This window comes from Carassius carassius, chromosome 46 (assembly GCF_963082965.1).
Source record: "Carassius carassius chromosome 46, fCarCar2.1, whole genome shotgun sequence".
NCBI lineage: Eukaryota > Metazoa > Chordata > Actinopteri > Cypriniformes > Cyprinidae > Carassius > Carassius carassius.
In genome coordinates, this window is record NC_081800.1 from 8,154,584 (window position 1) to 8,173,531 (window position 18,948).

The 18,948-nt window shown below is 40.1% G+C and overlaps 1 protein-coding gene across 4 annotated transcripts in view; it reads right to left on the minus strand.

The window, feature by feature from the left end:
• The window catches only part of LOC132129292 (extracellular sulfatase Sulf-2-like), a 151,183-nt gene that overhangs the window by 131,749 nt on the left and 486 nt on the right, over positions 1 to 18,948 (minus strand). The gene's annotated exons all lie outside the window — the stretch shown is intronic.

An 18,948-nucleotide genomic window follows, 5' to 3' on the forward strand; every position in this document is an offset into this window, starting at 1 on the left:
CATTAACTTTAACCCTTTGAGGACTTGAATACGACTTGAAGACTTGCTTGTGACTTGAAAGTCCCACCTCTGCTGTCTATTAAATGCCACTCCAATTATGTGATGGCGATTTTAGCGGTGATCACGGAAGCAGCTTTACTGATTAGATGCGCATGATCATATCGTTCGATATATCGCCCAGCCCTACTCTCTGCGCCTCCGCCGAACGGTTTGGATCAGACTCCGAGTAATCAATGCGAGAGAGAGAGACCGGAGTGAACTGTGTAAGCGCACAGCTGGAGCAGAGAAGCGACACTTCTGTTCAGGGTTTCAGGTGCAGGTCAGTTTCATCTGTAAATATGCTAATGTAGTTTTGTCTTTGTTTACTTAGTCAAGCAGCAGCAGCACATTGCTCACACTCACTCAAAATACTGTATAAACGACGTCATTATTATCTATTGTAATGTTACAGTAGTAAGTTAGCAGACAAAACATCATATTTTATCATAGGTTTAGGGGGAGCTAGTGCATACAAAAACACAACGCTTAGGAAAATTAATGTAGGCTAGCCTATGGTATGGCACTAAAATGGTTTAACTATGGAATTTGTAGTAAAAATAAATACAAGTGGTAATTCATTTGCCAAAAAACAAAATTGCACTTACAAAACATGGTAAAAGTCTTCAGTATTAAAAATAAAAATCTTCAGTATTAAAGTCATGAGAGGATGGATGGATAATGGAAGTGAAGGTGCAGTTCAGGAGAGAACTCTTAATTACGTTGCAAGTCCCCCAACCTAAGGATTCAAATCTTTTTCATGTCAGGTCCAAAAAAAAAAATAGGGTTGTTTCAGAATGGGTTGTGGGTGTATGAGTGTGAGATTTCCCAGCCTATTTTTTTCCCAGTCCGCCCCTCATGGAAATTAATCTCTAGAACAGTCACTTCATGAGCATTTTTTACTTATTTTGAGAAACTATCATCATATCATATACAAAGAGACAGCAGTGTTTCAAAAAGACACCAATGTTTCAGGAGTTTAGTACACAAAATAGGACACATGCTTATTAGATAACCGTATTTGAGTTGATGTATATGCTTTTATTTTTTTATTAACTGTTTTTCCCCAAACCATTGTTAGATGCAGTTAGATGCCTGTAGTTATGCAAAGATTTGGATTCAAAAACAGTATCTATAAACTATTTCTTTTGATTTTAAATCTGCTTTAAACTTCAGATCAATCTCTAAGTAAAAGGCAGTACTAAAGTCTGATTGTGTGGTGGATGTGTTCAAATGTGATCATCTTAATTCAGGTGATGAAGGATGGTGAAAGTCTGACAGTATTGAGCACTACTTTAAGGTTAAACCTGCATGGTGTAAAATGGTTGAAGATGATTAACAGTTGGAAATTAACATTCATTAGAAATTTATAAAATTAATCAAAATGTACTCAAAAGTAATTAGTTACATTACTTTATTAAAGTAATTAAAAAAGTTACACTACTATTACATTTTAAACAGGGTAACTTGTAATCTGTAACTTATTACATTTCCAAAGTATCCTTCCCAACACTGTGGATAACTTTTGCGTACCTGTGGCAAGAATATTATAACAAACAAGGAACAGACCTTCTGTATGAGCTCATGTGTGTGTGTGTGTGTGTGTGTGTGTGTGTGTGTGTGTGTGTGTGAGTGATGGCATAAACCCAAGCCCTGTCTGATGTTCCATTCTGAAAACATTTATGTTGACCTGCTAATGGCACCTAGGCTGTCATTCAAAGAGAGCGCTAAAGAAACAGAGGAAGACACAGAATTCAAAGACAGTCTTACAAATTAAGCTTCCAATTAGGACTAAAAGGTAGGGATGTCCAGATCCGATGACGTGTGTGACGTGACCCAGGATACAGCGAGATGAACATCACAGAGCTCTAAACTCTCATGCAGTGTGTGTTTCATTCATACTCGAAAAGCCGGAGTCCGCTCTCGCGCTGATATCAGGATATTCCTAATATGGACAAAAGCGTCCAGCTATGCTGTGATGCGCACAGGAAAACAGAAACTTATGCAAACACGAAGACGTTAATATACGATCACGACAATAAATTGTTCTTCAAGTCATCTCCAGCAGGTGATAAATAAAGTATGAACAATGCAGTGCTGATTGACATAGTATTTATTACAGTATAGAAACTATTCTGCATTATTATGTGATAAACAGTGTTTGTAGTATATAAACAAATCATTATTATTTGTTATTGTCCAGCATTTATAGATTTCTAAGCCAATTAAAAGCTAGAAATTAGAGAAAAAATAAAGTTGCCTATACCACCATTCAGAAGTTTTTGAACAGTAAAGCTTGTTAAGGTTTTTTTTTTTTTTTTTTAAGAAGTCCCTTCTATTCACCAAGCCTGCATTTATTTGATCCAAAGTACAGCAAAACAGTAAGATTTTGAAATATTTTTACTAGCCTATTTAACATAGCTGTTTTATATTTGAATATATTTCAAAGTGTAATTTATTGAAGATCCTGGATCTGTTTTTTCGGTCTTCTTTATTCTTTTTTTATGTATTATAGAAGTATCGGATCGGGACTCGGTATCGGCAGATACTCAAAATCAAATGACTCGGACTCGAGGACAAAAAACCTGATCGGGACATCCCTACTAAAAGGCTTTACCAGTCTGATGTCATTGGAGAACTCTTAGTTTCAACAAAGAACTTGTTATTCTCCAGTTCTTAAAAAAAAAAAAAAAAAAAAAAAATATGCATGTTTAGCTGTTTTAAAGAACTTAGAAACAATTACACTGATCTGAAGAGCTTACAGTGTAACATGCATATAGCAACACAACTGACCCGCCTCCCTTTGTTACGGTTGCTACGTTCAATAAGCCATGCCACTCTCACACCACACATTATGTTTTGACGCAATTGAAAAATACATTGTGGAGCGAAGTATGACAGCATGCCGACAGACAAGACAAAGCAGGTTACTTCTGAAACAAAGTCTCAGCATTCTAATTTTGCACTTTTTAATAAATTCAAACAATAAATATCATTCTGTGGCTCTTTAATGTGTTGTGACAGGTCACTGTTGCGCCTCAGTTCAAGCAGCATAAGAACTGTCCATCTCTTCCTCTTTACTGATTATGGCACAAAATAAACACAAATGAACATCAGAAGATATCTTGTTTGAAAGTGACGTGACATTCAGCCAAGTATGGTGACCCATACTCAGAATTTGTGCTCTGAATTTAACCCATCCGAAGTGCACACACACAGAGCAGTGAACACACACACACACACTGTGAGCACACACCCGGAGCAGTGGGCAGCCATTTATGCTGCGGCGCCCGGGGAGCAGTTGGGGGTCCGATGCCTTGCTCAAGGGCACCTAAGTCGTGGTATTGAAGGTGGAGAGAGAACTGTACATGCACTCCCCCCACCCACAATTCCTGCCAGCCCGAGACTCGAACTCACAATCTTTCGATTGGGAGTCCGACTCTCTAACCATTAGGCCACGACTTCCCTTTTCAACAACAGAAAGACGTCAATACACACCATTTTTCAAGTTCAAGTCCACCAATGTTGATCTATTCTCCTGTCTGGTTTGTTTGTCGGACAAAATAGCAGATTCTGCAAAAAAAGAGATATGTCTAGGGTTCATGTAAAGAGAACTTTCAAAATCGAAAAAATCTTATTGGATTCATTCAAATTAGTGCATTTAAACATCTAATATTAACAGGCAACTAGACTAGAATATACAACTTTTTTTTAGGAAACAGAAATGTTAAAATATTTTTTTTATCCATTTGAATTGGTCTGTGGTATCCACTTAAGATAGTTTTTAAATAATTTGCAATCATTTTAAAGCACCAAAAGTGTTTTGGTGTGTGATACATAAATACATATAACCACTTTAAACTTAAAACACGCAAACGTCTGAGCACAGACTTGCACACACTCACACCCACATGCTCCTGCTGTTAGAAAACAGAGTGTAACAGGGGTGAAGAGCTCTTGAATACAGAGTTCCAGCTACCTGCTGTGCACTTCAATTCCAGAACAAGACTTGAGGAGGAAAGAAAACAGAGGGCATCTTCTCTCACCTCTGCACTTTGTGTATAACTAACAATTCAACTACTAGTTCCTAAAACTCAGGAAATCATCAGTTTTTGGAAGTTGACGTCCTGGATCAAGCCTGATCTGTTCTGCCTGGACGAACCCAAGAGCTGGCAGCAAGCTGGGCCAGCCTATGTATAAAGAGGGTAATGGCGAGTGTTTATTGATTTGGCACATCACTTGCCTGCAGAGATGATTAGATCTTTTTGATACTATTAGAGTATGAAAGTGAAGTGACGTGACATTCAGCCTAGTATGGTGACCCATACTCAGAATTTGTGCTCTGCATTTAACCCATCCGAAATGCACACACACAGAGCAGTGAACACACACACACACACTGTGAGCACACACCCGGAGCAGTGGGCAGCCATTTATGCTGCGGCGCCTGGGGAGCAGTTGGGGGTTCGATGCCTTGCTCAAGGGCACCTAAGTCATGGTATTGAAGGTAAGTCCATACTGTCTTGAATGATTAAACCTACATTTTACTGCAAGGTCTGCAAAGTTTTACGCATTTACAAAATTGATAAACATCTTATGAGGCCTTATGAGATTCTATTATAGTTATTCACATTTTAAATCTGTTTTATTTTTAATATTTTAAATTTTATTAAAATTTTAGTGTTTTTTCATTTTGTCATTTTTATTAAAAAAAAATTCTTATATATCTATAGAATTTTTGCTATTATTATTTATTTTTATTTTTCAGTTTTAGTTGCTGTAGTATATCAACTTAAACTAAATGAAAATGAGAACTGTTGCCCTGGTAACTAACTAAAATTAAATAAGTTTAGTTTAAGTTAAAGTTAATTCACCCTCAGGCCATCCAAGATCTAGATGAGTTTGCTTCTTCATAGAGATTTGAGATTTGTTTCTTACAAATGTGCAGTTTTTTTCTTCATAAGACATTAACTGGTGGACTGGAGTGGTGTGGCAGATTTCAGACTGTGCACTTGTGGTTGGTCCTTAGCCAGACAATCAACGGTTAATTGATTTTGATGAGAGCACCAACATATAGCCTTATCCAGGTATTTAAAAACACAAAGACTGAACTTGTACCTTTTTTAACTTGTCTCTATGGTTTGAATTCTCTTCATCTTTCTATCTGTAGTGACCTATCGTTGCATTTTTGGTGGAGCTCTCCATGTTTTCTGAGACTCACACCCTCATTCTTCCCCTCAGATGACCTCCAAGCCCTATTTAAGTCCATTTGCATCAGTATGATTATGTGTGACGATCGCGACCCAGTGAAACACAGGGAAAGAGAGATCCAATTGCAGTATGTTTATTTAGGCTAATCCAAATCATAATGCAAAGGCAGGGTCAAAACCAGAAATAAATCCAAACAAACAAACAAAGAAGGAACAGGAACTCGGAGGACGATGAATTGGAAGACGAGAAAACTGGGTAACAAAAGGTAAAGAGGGAAACAGAGAGAAAGACAAAGATAAGGAACCCAGGAGGGAGGTGGACCGGCGGAGGATCAGGGGGAGGGACGGAGGGCCAGGTCCATAGAGGGAAACAGAGAGAAAGACAAAGACAAGGAACCCAGGAGGGAGGTGGACCGGCGGAGGATTAGGGGGAGGGACGGAGGGCCAGGTCCATAGATGGAAACAGACAGAAGAGAAACAAAAATGAAAACAAAACAACAACAAACACAAGTCCAGGAAGGACATAACGTGAAGCCCACCAGGGCGGAGCAGAAGACCACCACATCCGTGTGGTCGAGACAGAAGCCCACCAGGGTGGCGCAGAAGACCACCACATCCGTGCGGTCGAGACAGAAGCCCACCAGGGTGGAGCATAAGACCACCACATCCGTGCGGTCGAGACAGAAGCCCACCAGGGCGGAGCATAAGACCACCACATCCGTGCGGTCGAGACAGAAGCCCACCAGGGCGGAGCAGAAGACCACCACATCTGTGCGGTCGAGACAGAAGCCCACCAGGGCGGCGCAGAAGACCATCACATCCGTGCAGTCGAGACAGAAGCCCACCAGGGCGGAGCAGAAGACCACCACATCCGTGCGGTCGAGACAGAAGCCCCCCAGGGCGGAGCAGAAGACCACCACATCCGTGCGGTCGAGACAGAAGCCCCCCAGGGTGGCGCAGAAGACCACCACATCCGTGCCGTCAAGACAGAAGCCCACCAGGGCGGCGCAGAAGACCACCACATCCGTGCCGTCGAGACAGGAGAGCAAGTCTGGTTAGGCAAGTATGAAACAGAGAACATGAACAAGTTAAGGGTAGCCTCCGTGGCCACGACAGGATCAGTCGAGCGCTCAGAGAGTTCGGCTGAGACGTGACGAGGCTCTGGAAGTTCCACAGAGGCGATGAGAGACACTAGTAGTTCAGCAGAGACGTGGAGAGGCTCTGGTAGTTCAGCAGAGGCGTGGAGAGGCTCTGTTAGTTCAGCAGAGATGTGGGGAGGCTCTGGTAGTTCCACAGAGACGTGGAGAGACTCTGGTAATCCCATGGTGTTTAGACTGGATTCCAGAAGATCAATGCTGACTTGACTCTGCTCATGAAGAATATTGGTGGCCTGACTCTGCTTATTAAGATCATTGGTGACTTGCATTTGTTCATGAAGATCAATGGTGACTTGCCTTTGCCCATGAAGAATAATGGTGAATGGACTTTGCCCATGAAGATCATTGGTGACTTGACTTGACTCTGGAAGGTCAACGGTGACTAGCCCTGACTCTGGTAGGTCAACGGTGGGAGCCTGACTCGACTCTGGAGGGTCAACGGGAACCTGACTCGACTCTGGAGGGACAACGGGAACCTGACTCGACTCTGGAGGGTCAACTGTGGCTATCATTCTGTGCAGAGGCACTGGACAAGCAGCCATCTTGTGCCATGACTCTGGATCGGCGGCCATCTTGGGCCGTGGCACTGGATCGGTGGCCATTTTGTGTAGTGGCGCTGGGCCGGCGGCCATCCTGGGCAGTGTGCCACCTCTCCCCTCTCCGTCCACAATGGTGAGACAGCGGCTCCGATCTGTCCCTCACAAGCCCAGGGTCGAAGGGGGGCCATGGTGGAGAGCGATGCCGGACCTCCTCTCAACCACTCACTCCTCTGCAACCTCCCCTGGTCCCACGAAAAACCACCAGGCGGGTTCCCTCAAAACCCACTCTTTCTGTCCCACTCGGTGGCTGGGGAGGAAACATCAACAAACATACCGCTGGATCTTAATGGATGGAGTCCTTCTTTGACGATAGCGACCCAGTGAAACTCAGGTAAAGAGAGATCCAATTGCTGTATGTTTATTTAGGGTAATCCAAATCGTAAACCAACAAGCCAGGGTCAAAACCAGAAATCAATCCAAACAAACAAACAAAGAAGGAGCAGCAATGGGAACAGGAACTCGGAGGACGAGGAACTCAGAAGACGAGAAAACTGGGTAACGGAAGGAAAGGACTCCATGAAGACAAACAGGAAAAGACTGGTTAATATAGGGAGGCTAATGACTAATAAGTGAAGACACCTGGTGTAATTAACAGGAGTGCAATTACTGTGATGAAGGGACAAGGCTAGTGGGAATTGTAGTGCCTACGGTGAGGTGCCTAAGGGGAAGTGAGCCCACTAGTGGACACCCAGGGAAACAGAGACCAGACAGCGTGACATTATGTGTCTTCTCTTTTAAAATATTTAAGATGTTTTTGCTGTTAGTGTTAACTGCTGAGGTGTCTTCCGAATACATAAGTGTGTTAGTACACAGCTATGCTTTGCTCTCTTTTAGCAATGAAACACTTAGGAGATGAAATGATATTATATGTTGCATTATACATGAATCTTTGCAGAAATCTCCTGAAATCTTTCACAGCAGGTCTGCACATGTAAATCTATACTGTATAAACATGTTGCTAATGACTAACTGTTGCAGATGTTGGACTGCTGACACTGGTGTATCACATATTAAATGCAAGTAGTAAAATTACATTTTCTCTGAGGCATACTGTCAAAATGCCAAAGCGGTATAACCGTCATGAGAGCCCAAGGAAGAAAATGTGTTTTTGGAAGGTTGGAATTCTTGAGAAAAAAATGGGGAAGATGTATAAAGTTTTTTTTTAAATATTCATAAGAATAGAAAAACTTTTCCCTGTTCAGAGTCAGTGTGGTGTAACCATCGTGCAAAACATGATTTTAGTTTTAATGTAAGTATAAAATATACTGTATGTAGCTACAAAATCTTACACAAAACAGGAAATTTAATCACAAAGAAGATTAATTTAACGCCAGAGACAATTTCACAAGAAAACATGTAAATGGCAAAAAAAGAAAAAAAAGAAACAATATTAAACTTAATTTAAAAAAAAATGAAATTGTTATCAAAAAAATATGAAAACCTTTTACCTAATTGATGGTTTTTGTGTATACATTGAAAATATGACAATCTTCTTTTTTTTTTACTTCATGGTTGCACCACTTGACACTTTAACCATTAAAGGGTTAATTCAGCCAAAAATGAAAATTGTCATTAATAACTCACCCTCATGTCGTTCCAAACCAGTAAGACCTCTGTTCATCTTCGGGACAGTTTAAGATATTTTAGATTTAGTCCGAGAGCTTTCTGTCCCTCCATTGAAACTGTGTGTACGGTATACTGTCCATGTCCAGAAAGGTAAGAAAAAGATCATCAAAGTAGTCCATGTGACATCAGAGGGTCAGTTAGAATATTTTGAAGCATTTTGGTCCAAAATAACAAAAATTATGACTTTATTCAGCATTACCTTCTCTTCCGGGTCTGTTGTGAGCGCGTTCACAACACTGCAGTGACACTGCTGACATTTTATCTTTGTTATTGGGCACACCAGAAAACACGTCAGCAGCTTCGTACATCACCAGCATCATGAACGCACTCAAAACAGACACGGAAGAGGTCGATGCTGAATAAAGTCATAATTTTTGTTATTTTTGGACCAAAATGTAGGTTTTTGATGCTTCAACAAATTCTAACTGACCCTCTGATGTCACATGGACTACTTTGATGATCTTTTTATTACCTTTCTGGACATGGACAGTATACCTTATGCGTTCGTTCTATCATTGACGCATAAGCCAATTTTGTTTTTGCATTTAAACAACATATATTTCATGTTTATTTGTGCAATGTTTCTCACAGTACATATGGTTTCAATGCAGAAGAGACACAGGCGTCTAAGTCAAAGGGGGAAAAAAAATAGATAGATTGATTGTTCATGCTGCATTTAGAGGGGCACACTGGCATCTACGTCACATTTAAAAGGGACACAGTTGCTTAAAAAATGTGTGTGATGGTGTCAGTGGCCTTTTTGCAGTAAGTGTGTTTGGGTGAGAAATTAGACATGGTGCCCCATTTCCGGCAACAGAGGAATTCAGTCCAGACCAGAGCAAATGCTAGTTGAACGGTAATCTCAACAGCACGTCTAGAAAGTGTGCTGTCAAAAACAGAAAACAGTCAGACAAGGAAGATCATGAGCCAAATAAAAGACAAAAGTAATAGTGAAAACACAAAACCAGAATGATGAAAAGAAATTATTCATAAAGGAATAAACTTTCAATAAACATCCTACAGAAGATTATGTGGATTCTCCAAACTCCTAATGTATGGGTAAAAAGACAGTGTTAATGTGTCAAATGAATGCAGCGAGTGTCTGAAATATCTTACGATAGCGACCCAATAGGAATCTTGATCACAGTATGAGGCAGAAGTGTATTATATGCCATGCTAAAGGCTACGTATGCTAACCATCGCCATTATAAATAACACTTTATGCATATGAAAATACCTGAGACAGCATGAAGAACTTAGATATATCATATATAATTATAATCATGTGTTTATTTGGTGTTATATTTGTTCTGTCTCTTCCCTGATTTGTTTGTTTGCAGTGTAGTTTATACATGCATATGATAAATTTATATAGTGTAGGTCCCTATAGTAACAGCTTGAGCACAAGTCTGATGACATTAAACATGTTTACTACTACTAACTGAGAGCCAGTGTGGAAACTGGAAATTATGCCTCTGTTCATCATGTCCATCATGACATTTCACTCACATGGTGCATCAGACATAAGCGTCAGAGACAATGTAGTTACTGCGTCCAAAAACAAAAATTCTTTCACTTAATCTATATTATGAGCAAATTAAATGCATGCAACCCGAAATTATACATTAGTGTACTTTAGACACTATCCCCCAGTTTCACAGACAAGGCTTAACTGTCTCAACTGAAAATATCTTAAAATATGTCAGAATGCACAAGGCATTTTTTGTAAGTTACTTAAATATCTTAATTTAACTAAGGCCTAGCCCTGGCTTAAGCTAAGCTCCGTTTGTGAAACCAGGCCTATATAAACCACCATTCAAAGGTTTGGGGTTGGTATAATTTTTAAAGGTTTCTGAAGAAGTTATGCTAATTCTTGTACTAACAAAGGCTGCATTTATTTAATTAAAAATACAGTAAAATCTATAATACCATTTAAAACCACTGTTTTGTATTTTAATATATTTTAAAATATAATTTATTCCTGTGATCAAAGCTGAATTTCCAGCATCATAACTCCAGTCTTCGGTGTCACATGATCCTTCTAATATAATATATCATTCTAATATACTGATTTGATGCTCAACATGTCTTATTATTTTTTTATGTTGAAAACAGTTTTGCTGAATAATAACTTTGGTGAATATAAAGTACACGTGGCAATAAAAAAAAAAAAATCTAAAATCGAATCTGCCTAGAGTGTAAAAAAGAAAAAATCAGACCGTAAACAATTCAAGTCAGATGTGCCTCCAGGTGGACTGGAGTGGTGTGGCAGATTTCAGACTGTGCACTTGTGGTTGGTCCTTAGCCAGACAATCAACGGTTAATTGATTTTGATGAGAGCACCAACATATAGCCTTATCCAGGTATTTAAAAACACAAAGACTGAACTTGTACCTTTTTTAACTTGTCTCTATGGTTTGAATTCTCTTCATCTTTCTATCTGTAGTGACCTATCGTTGCATTTTTGGTGGAGCTCTCCATGTTTTCTGAGACTCACACCCTCATTCTTCCCCTCAGATGACCTCCAAGCCCTATTTAAGTCCATTTGCATCAGTATGATTATGTGTGACGATCGCGACCCAGTGAAACACAGGGAAAGAGAGATCCAATTGCAGTATGTTTATTTAGGCTAATCCAAATCATAATGCAAAGGCAGGGTCAAAACCAGAAATAAATCCAAACAAACAAACAAAGAAGGAACAGGAACTCGGAGGACGATGAATTGGAAGACGAGAAAACTGGGTAACAAAAGGTAAAGAGGGAAACAGAGAGAAAGACAAAGATAAGGAACCCAGGAGGGAGGTGGACCGGCGGAGGATCAGGGGGAGGGACGGAGGGCCAGGTCCATAGAGGGAAACAGAGAGAAAGACAAAGACAAGGAACCCAGGAGGGAGGTGGACCGGCGGAGGATTAGGGGGAGGGACGGAGGGCCAGGTCCATAGATGGAAACAGACAGAAGAGAAACAAAAATGAAAACAAAACAACAACAAACACAAGTCCAGGAAGGACATAACGTGAAGCCCACCAGGGCGGAGCAGAAGACCACCACATCCGTGTGGTCGAGACAGAAGCCCACCAGGGTGGCGCAGAAGACCACCACATCCGTGCGGTCGAGACAGAAGCCCACCAGGGTGGAGCATAAGACCACCACATCCGTGCGGTCGAGACAGAAGCCCACCAGGGCGGAGCATAAGACCACCACATCCGTGCGGTCGAGACAGAAGCCCACCAGGGCGGAGCAGAAGACCACCACATCTGTGCGGTCGAGACAGAAGCCCACCAGGGCGGCGCAGAAGACCATCACATCCGTGCAGTCGAGACAGAAGCCCACCAGGGCGGAGCAGAAGACCACCACATCCGTGCGGTCGAGACAGAAGCCCCCCAGGGCGGAGCAGAAGACCACCACATCCGTGCGGTCGAGACAGAAGCCCCCCAGGGTGGCGCAGAAGACCACCACATCCGTGCCGTCAAGACAGAAGCCCACCAGGGCGGCGCAGAAGACCACCACATCCGTGCCGTCGAGACAGGAGAGCAAGTCTGGTTAGGCAAGTATGAAACAGAGAACATGAACAAGTTAAGGGTAGCCTCCGTGGCCACGACAGGATCAGTCGAGCGCTCAGAGAGTTCGGCTGAGACGTGACGAGGCTCTGGAAGTTCCACAGAGGCGATGAGAGACACTAGTAGTTCAGCAGAGACGTGGAGAGGCTCTGGTAGTTCAGCAGAGGCGTGGAGAGGCTCTGTTAGTTCAGCAGAGATGTGGGGAGGCTCTGGTAGTTCCACAGAGACGTGGAGAGACTCTGGTAATCCCATGGTGTTTAGACTGGATTCCAGAAGATCAATGCTGACTTGACTCTGCTCATGAAGAATATTGGTGGCCTGACTCTGCTTATTAAGATCATTGGTGACTTGCATTTGTTCATGAAGATCAATGGTGACTTGCCTTTGCCCATGAAGAATAATGGTGAATGGACTTTGCCCATGAAGATCATTGGTGACTTGACTTGACTCTGGAAGGTCAACGGTGACTAGCCCTGACTCTGGTAGGTCAACGGTGGGAGCCTGACTCGACTCTGGAGGGTCAACGGGAACCTGACTCGACTCTGGAGGGACAACGGGAACCTGACTCGACTCTGGAGGGTCAACTGTGGCTATCATTCTGTGCAGAGGCACTGGACAAGCAGCCATCTTGTGCCATGACTCTGGATCGGCGGCCATCTTGGGCCGTGGCACTGGATCGGTGGCCATTTTGTGTAGTGGCGCTGGGCCGGCGGCCATCCTGGGCAGTGTGCCACCTCTCCCCTCTCCGTCCACAATGGTGAGACAGCGGCTCCGATCTGTCCCTCACAAGCCCAGGGTCGAAGGGGGGCCATGGTGGAGAGCGATGCCGGACCTCCTCTCAACCACTCACTCCTCTGCAACCTCCCCTGGTCCCACGAAAAACCACCAGGCGGGTTCCCTCAAAACCCACTCTTTCTGTCCCACTCGGTGGCTGGGGAGGAAACATCAACAAACATACCGCTGGATCTTAATGGATGGAGTCCTTCTTTGACGATAGCGACCCAGTGAAACTCAGGTAAAGAGAGATCCAATTGCTGTATGTTTATTTAGGGTAATCCAAATCGTAAACCAACAAGCCAGGGTCAAAACCAGAAATCAATCCAAACAAACAAACAAAGAAGGAGCAGCAATGGGAACAGGAACTCGGAGGACGAGGAACTCAGAAGACGAGAAAACTGGGTAACGGAAGGAAAGGACTCCATGAAGACAAACAGGAAAAGACTGGTTAATATAGGGAGGCTAATGACTAATAAGTGAAGACACCTGGTGTAATTAACAGGAGTGCAATTACTGTGATGAAGGGACAAGGCTAGTGGGAATTGTAGTGCCTACGGTGAGGTGCCTAAGGGGAAGTGAGCCCACTAGTGGACACCCAGGGAAACAGAGACCAGACAGCGTGACATTATGTGTCTTCTCTTTTAAAATATTTAAGATGTTTTTGCTGTTAGTGTTAACTGCTGAGGTGTCTTCCGAATACATAAGTGTGTTAGTACACAGCTATGCTTTGCTCTCTTTTAGCAATGAAACACTTAGGAGATGAAATGATATTATATGTTGCATTATACATGAATCTTTGCAGAAATCTCCTGAAATCTTTCACAGCAGGTCTGCACATGTAAATCTATACTGTATAAACATGTTGCTAATGACTAACTGTTGCAGATGTTGGACTGCTGACACTGGTGTATCACATATTAAATGCAAGTAGTAAAATTACATTTTCTCTGAGGCATACTGTCAAAATGCCAAAGCGGTATAACCGTCATGAGAGCCCAAGGAAGAAAATGTGTTTTTGGAAGGTTGGAATTCTTGAGAAAAAAATGGGGAAGATGTATAAAGTTTTTTTTTAAATATTCATAAGAATAGAAAAACTTTTCCCTGTTCAGAGTCAGTGTGGTGTAACCATCGTGCAAAACATGATTTTAGTTTTAATGTAAGTATAAAATATACTGTATGTAGCTACAAAATCTTACACAAAACAGGAAATTTAATCACAAAGAAGATTAATTTAACGCCAGAGACAATTTCACAAGAAAACATGTAAATGGCAAAAAAAGAAAAAAAAGAAACAATATTAAACTTAATTTAAAAAAAAATGAAATTGTTATCAAAAAATTATGAAAACCTTTTACCTAATTGATGGTTTTTGTGTATACATTGAAAATATGACAATCTTCTTTTTTTTTTACTTCATGGTTGCACCACTTGACACTTTAACCATTAAAGGGTTAATTCAGCCAAAAATGAAAATTGTCATTAATAACTCACCCTCATGTCGTTCCAAACCAGTAAGACCTCTGTTCATCTTCGGGACAGTTTAAGATATTTTAGATTTAGTCCGAGAGCTTTCTGTCCCTCCATTGAAACTGTGTGTACGGTATACTGTCCATGTCCAGAAAGGTAAGAAAAAGATCATCAAAGTAGTCCATGTGACATCAGAGGGTCAGTTAGAATATTTTGAAGCATTTTGGTCCAAAATAACAAAAATTATGACTTTATTCAGCATTACCTTCTCTTCCGGGTCTGTTGTGAGCGCGTTCACAACACTGCAGTGACACTGCTGACATTTTATCTTTGTTATTGGGCACACCAGAAAACACGTCAGCAGCTTCGTACATCACCAGCATCATGAACGCACTCAAAACAGACACGGAAGAGGTCGATGCTGAATAAAGTCATAATTTTTGTTATTTTTGGACCAAAATGTAGGTTTTTGATGCTTCAACAAATTCTAACTGACCCTCTGATGTCACATGGACTACTTTGATGATCTTTTTATTACCTTTCTGGACATGGACAGTATACCTTATGCGTTCGTTCTATCATTGACGCATAAGCCAATTTTGTTTTTGCATTTAAACAACATATATTTCATGTTTATTTGTGCAATGTTTCTCACAGTACATATGGTTTCAATGCAGAAGAGACACAGGCGTCTAAGTCAAAGGGGGAAAAAAAATAGATAGATTGATTGTTCATGCTGCATTTAGAGGGGCACACTGGCATCTACGTCACATTTAAAAGGGACACAGTTGCTTAAAAAATGTGTGTGATGGTGTCAGTGGCCTTTTTGCAGTAAGTGTGTTTGGGTGAGAAATTAGACATGGTGCCCCATTTCCGGCAACAGAGGAATTCAGTCCAGACCAGAGCAAATGCTAGTTGAACGGTAATCTCAACAGCACGTCTAGAAAGTGTGCTGTCAAAAACAGAAAACAGTCAGACAAGGAAGATCATGAGCCAAATAAAAGACAAAAGTAATAGTGAAAACACAAAACCAGAATGATGAAAAGAAATTATTCATAAAGGAATAAACTTTCAATAAACATCCTACAGAAGATTATGTGGATTCTCCAAACTCCTAATGTATGGGTAAAAAGACAGTGTTAATGTGTCAAATGAATGCAGCGAGTGTCTGAAATATCTTACGATAGCGACCCAATAGGAATCTTGATCACAGTATGAGGCAGAAGTGTATTATATGCCATGCTAAAGGCTACGTATGCTAACCATCGCCATTATAAATAACACTTTATGCATATGAAAATACCTGAGACAGCATGAAGAACTTAGATATATCATATATAATTATAATCATGTGTTTATTTGGTGTTATATTTGTTCTGTCTCTTCCCTGATTTGTTTGTTTGCAGTGTAGTTTATACATGCATATGATAAATTTATATAGTGTAGGTCCCTATAGTAACAGCTTGAGCACAAGTCTGATGACATTAAACATGTTTACTACTACTAACTGAGAGCCAGTGTGGAAACTGGAAATTATGCCTCTGTTCATCATGTCCATCATGACATTTCACTCACATGGTGCATCAGACATAAGCGTCAGAGACAATGTAGTTACTGCGTCCAAAAACAAAAATTCTTTCACTTAATCTATATTATGAGCAAATTAAATGCATGCAACCCGAAATTATACATTAGTGTACTTTAGACACTATCCCCCAGTTTCACAGACAAGGCTTAACTGTCTCAACTGAAAATATCTTAAAATATGTCAGAATGCACAAGGCATTTTTTGTAAGTTACTTAAATATCTTAATTTAACTAAGGCCTAGCCCTGGCTTAAGCTAAGCTCCGTTTGTGAAACCAGGCCTATATAAACCACCATTCAAAGGTTTGGGGTTGGTATAATTTTTAAAGGTTTCTGAAGAAGTTATGCTAATTCTTGTACTAACAAAGGCTGCATTTATTTAATTAAAAATACAGTAAAATCTATAATACCATTTAAAACCACTGTTTTGTATTTTAATATATTTTAAAATATAATTTATTCCTGTGATCAAAGCTGAATTTCCAGCATCATAACTCCAGTCTTCGGTGTCACATGATCCTTCTAATATAATATATCATTCTAATATACTGATTTGATGCTCAACATGTCTTATTATTTTTTTATGTTGAAAACAGTTTTGCTGAATAATAACTTTGGTGAATATAAAGTACACGTGGCAATAAAAAAAAAAAAATCTAAAATCGAATCTGCCTAGAGTGTAAAAAAGAAAAAATCAGACCGTAAACAATTCAAGTCAGATGTGCCATAAAAATCATAGTATGTGACTCTAAAACCAGCAAAATTATGATGCTAACTTATTTCAAGTATATTTTCTTCTATATAAAAATGATCCCCAATGTTTATAAGCCCAGTAGTTCAGTCTAAGTTCACTTCAACCTTTCATTCAGACTCTTCATATCAAGAACTACATGGGAAAAACCTGTATCAATCAGTTAAGAAACGGTTCCATTCCACTGACGTCGGCCACAACATTAGCCTTGAGTGAGCGCAGTAACTTCCTTCCAGCCCTAGAACATCCTTTCAAGGAGGTCAACAGCAGGAGGAGATGAGAAATAGAGCAGAAAAGGAGAGATAATGAAGGAGAGACAAAGGAAGAGAGAGAGAACTCAAGCAAGAGCACCCAATCTGCCGGTCCTGCTTTGCCACCTGTCAAAATCGTGGGAATTTACTAACCAAATGTAAGCAATTAGTGTAAACACTGACTAGGCCATGGAAGGCTAACCACGGTCAGAGTCCCAAAATCAACATGGGCATTAAAAACCTGTGTACCAAAGTAAAGACACAGACACTACCTCTCAGACTGCTGCTGCTACCTGTATACACACCCTTATCAAAGATTGCTTGTAAGCGAGTGCTAATCTTTAACGAACACGCTTGTACCTTCATTAGAAACTGAAATCATTAGCTGAATTAGATGATGGGTTTTTTTAAGAAGTGGCTCTGCTTCCTCAGTTACTTCCTCTTCCTTTGAAAAAATACAGAAATGAAAAAGTGGGTTTTGTTGGCTCAGCAAGTCTTGTAAGCTAGATATAATCTAAAGTAGTCCTTTTTATAGCATAAAATAAGATATACAGCTTATACTCTACTCCTATTCAGAATCTGCAGTGCCATGGAAAAATAGTTGCGAGTTTGCAATCTGAATTGAATTTCATGAGAGAGACTAGGTGCCATGATATAACATGAAGACAATAAAAGCACTTCATATTTTTTCATTGTGTCGTTCTTACTGTTTACATGTGACAACAAATGTAAAACACAAGCATAGTTCAATTCATGAACATGATTCTCATGAGAAAGTGCTTTTCAAAGAATCAAAGCATCAAATATCACATATCACTCTCAAGCTTATACTTGGATTCAATCTAATGCAGGTTCAATCATTCATTAAATTATAACAATGTAAAATTAAAAAAAATAATAATAATAAAATAAAATACAAAAAAAGTACTTTTATTTTTAATATACATAAAAGAATTGGGAGTCCCTGGTCTAATGACTCGCTTGCCCACTGAATCATTTGAATGAACATATGACTTGTCCGACCTGAAATAAACAACTTATGTGTTTTGTCTACATTTAAAAGCAATTTAAAAATAATAATTTGTAGGAAGCTAATTATTAATTTGTAAGAGTCAAATTCAGTGTAAATACAGACTGGCTGCTATTACTGTATAACATATAACTGTATATAATAAAATGTTCTTTTGTTATAAAATGGGCTGACTTTATATATTTATTTTTATTTATATATATATAATCATTAAAAAATGATTTAAATGCTGATTACTTTTGCAGATTAATATAAAATGTCCCTATGCATATGAGTTGACTTAAACTCAATTTATTTTAAAACAAAAAAGGGTGCACCTCGTGAGGTTGAATAGGACATCCAGTGTGCAAAGTCAGAATCTAGACCAAAGGTTGCAGCTTTCAAGATGCTCAAACATAAGATAGTTTAGATTTTCTGAACATTTTTGGTTACCACATTTTGCAGTTATTTTACAGTTTTTGATGTCTTTACATATTTTTTGATGTCTAAAGTTATTCTATAAGTATAGCTGTGCCCAAATCTTTAAATAAATATATTACTTCATGTAGTACGTAGTTAGGAGTGTTTTACCAATCTGATGACAGATCATCTAAAAGCACAAGGCTTTTGGAGAACTTAGGATGTCTCAAACTTATCATGAGCAGGTTTCCTCTGTCTGACACATGACTGTGTCTGTCGAGGGAACAGGGTGTAACTCTGACCCTCCCTTTTTTCAGAAACACTCGAGTCAGTCAATCAGTCTGTCAGTGCTAACTAATAATAACAACAAAACCCATGCACCTACATAGACACTCACAAACACAGAAAAATGACACATGCACTGTATGCACAGTCACACAAGCCAAGGCAACAGGCAAACTGCTCCTTTAAGAATGAGAAAGTGAAGGGGGAGCTATGAGGG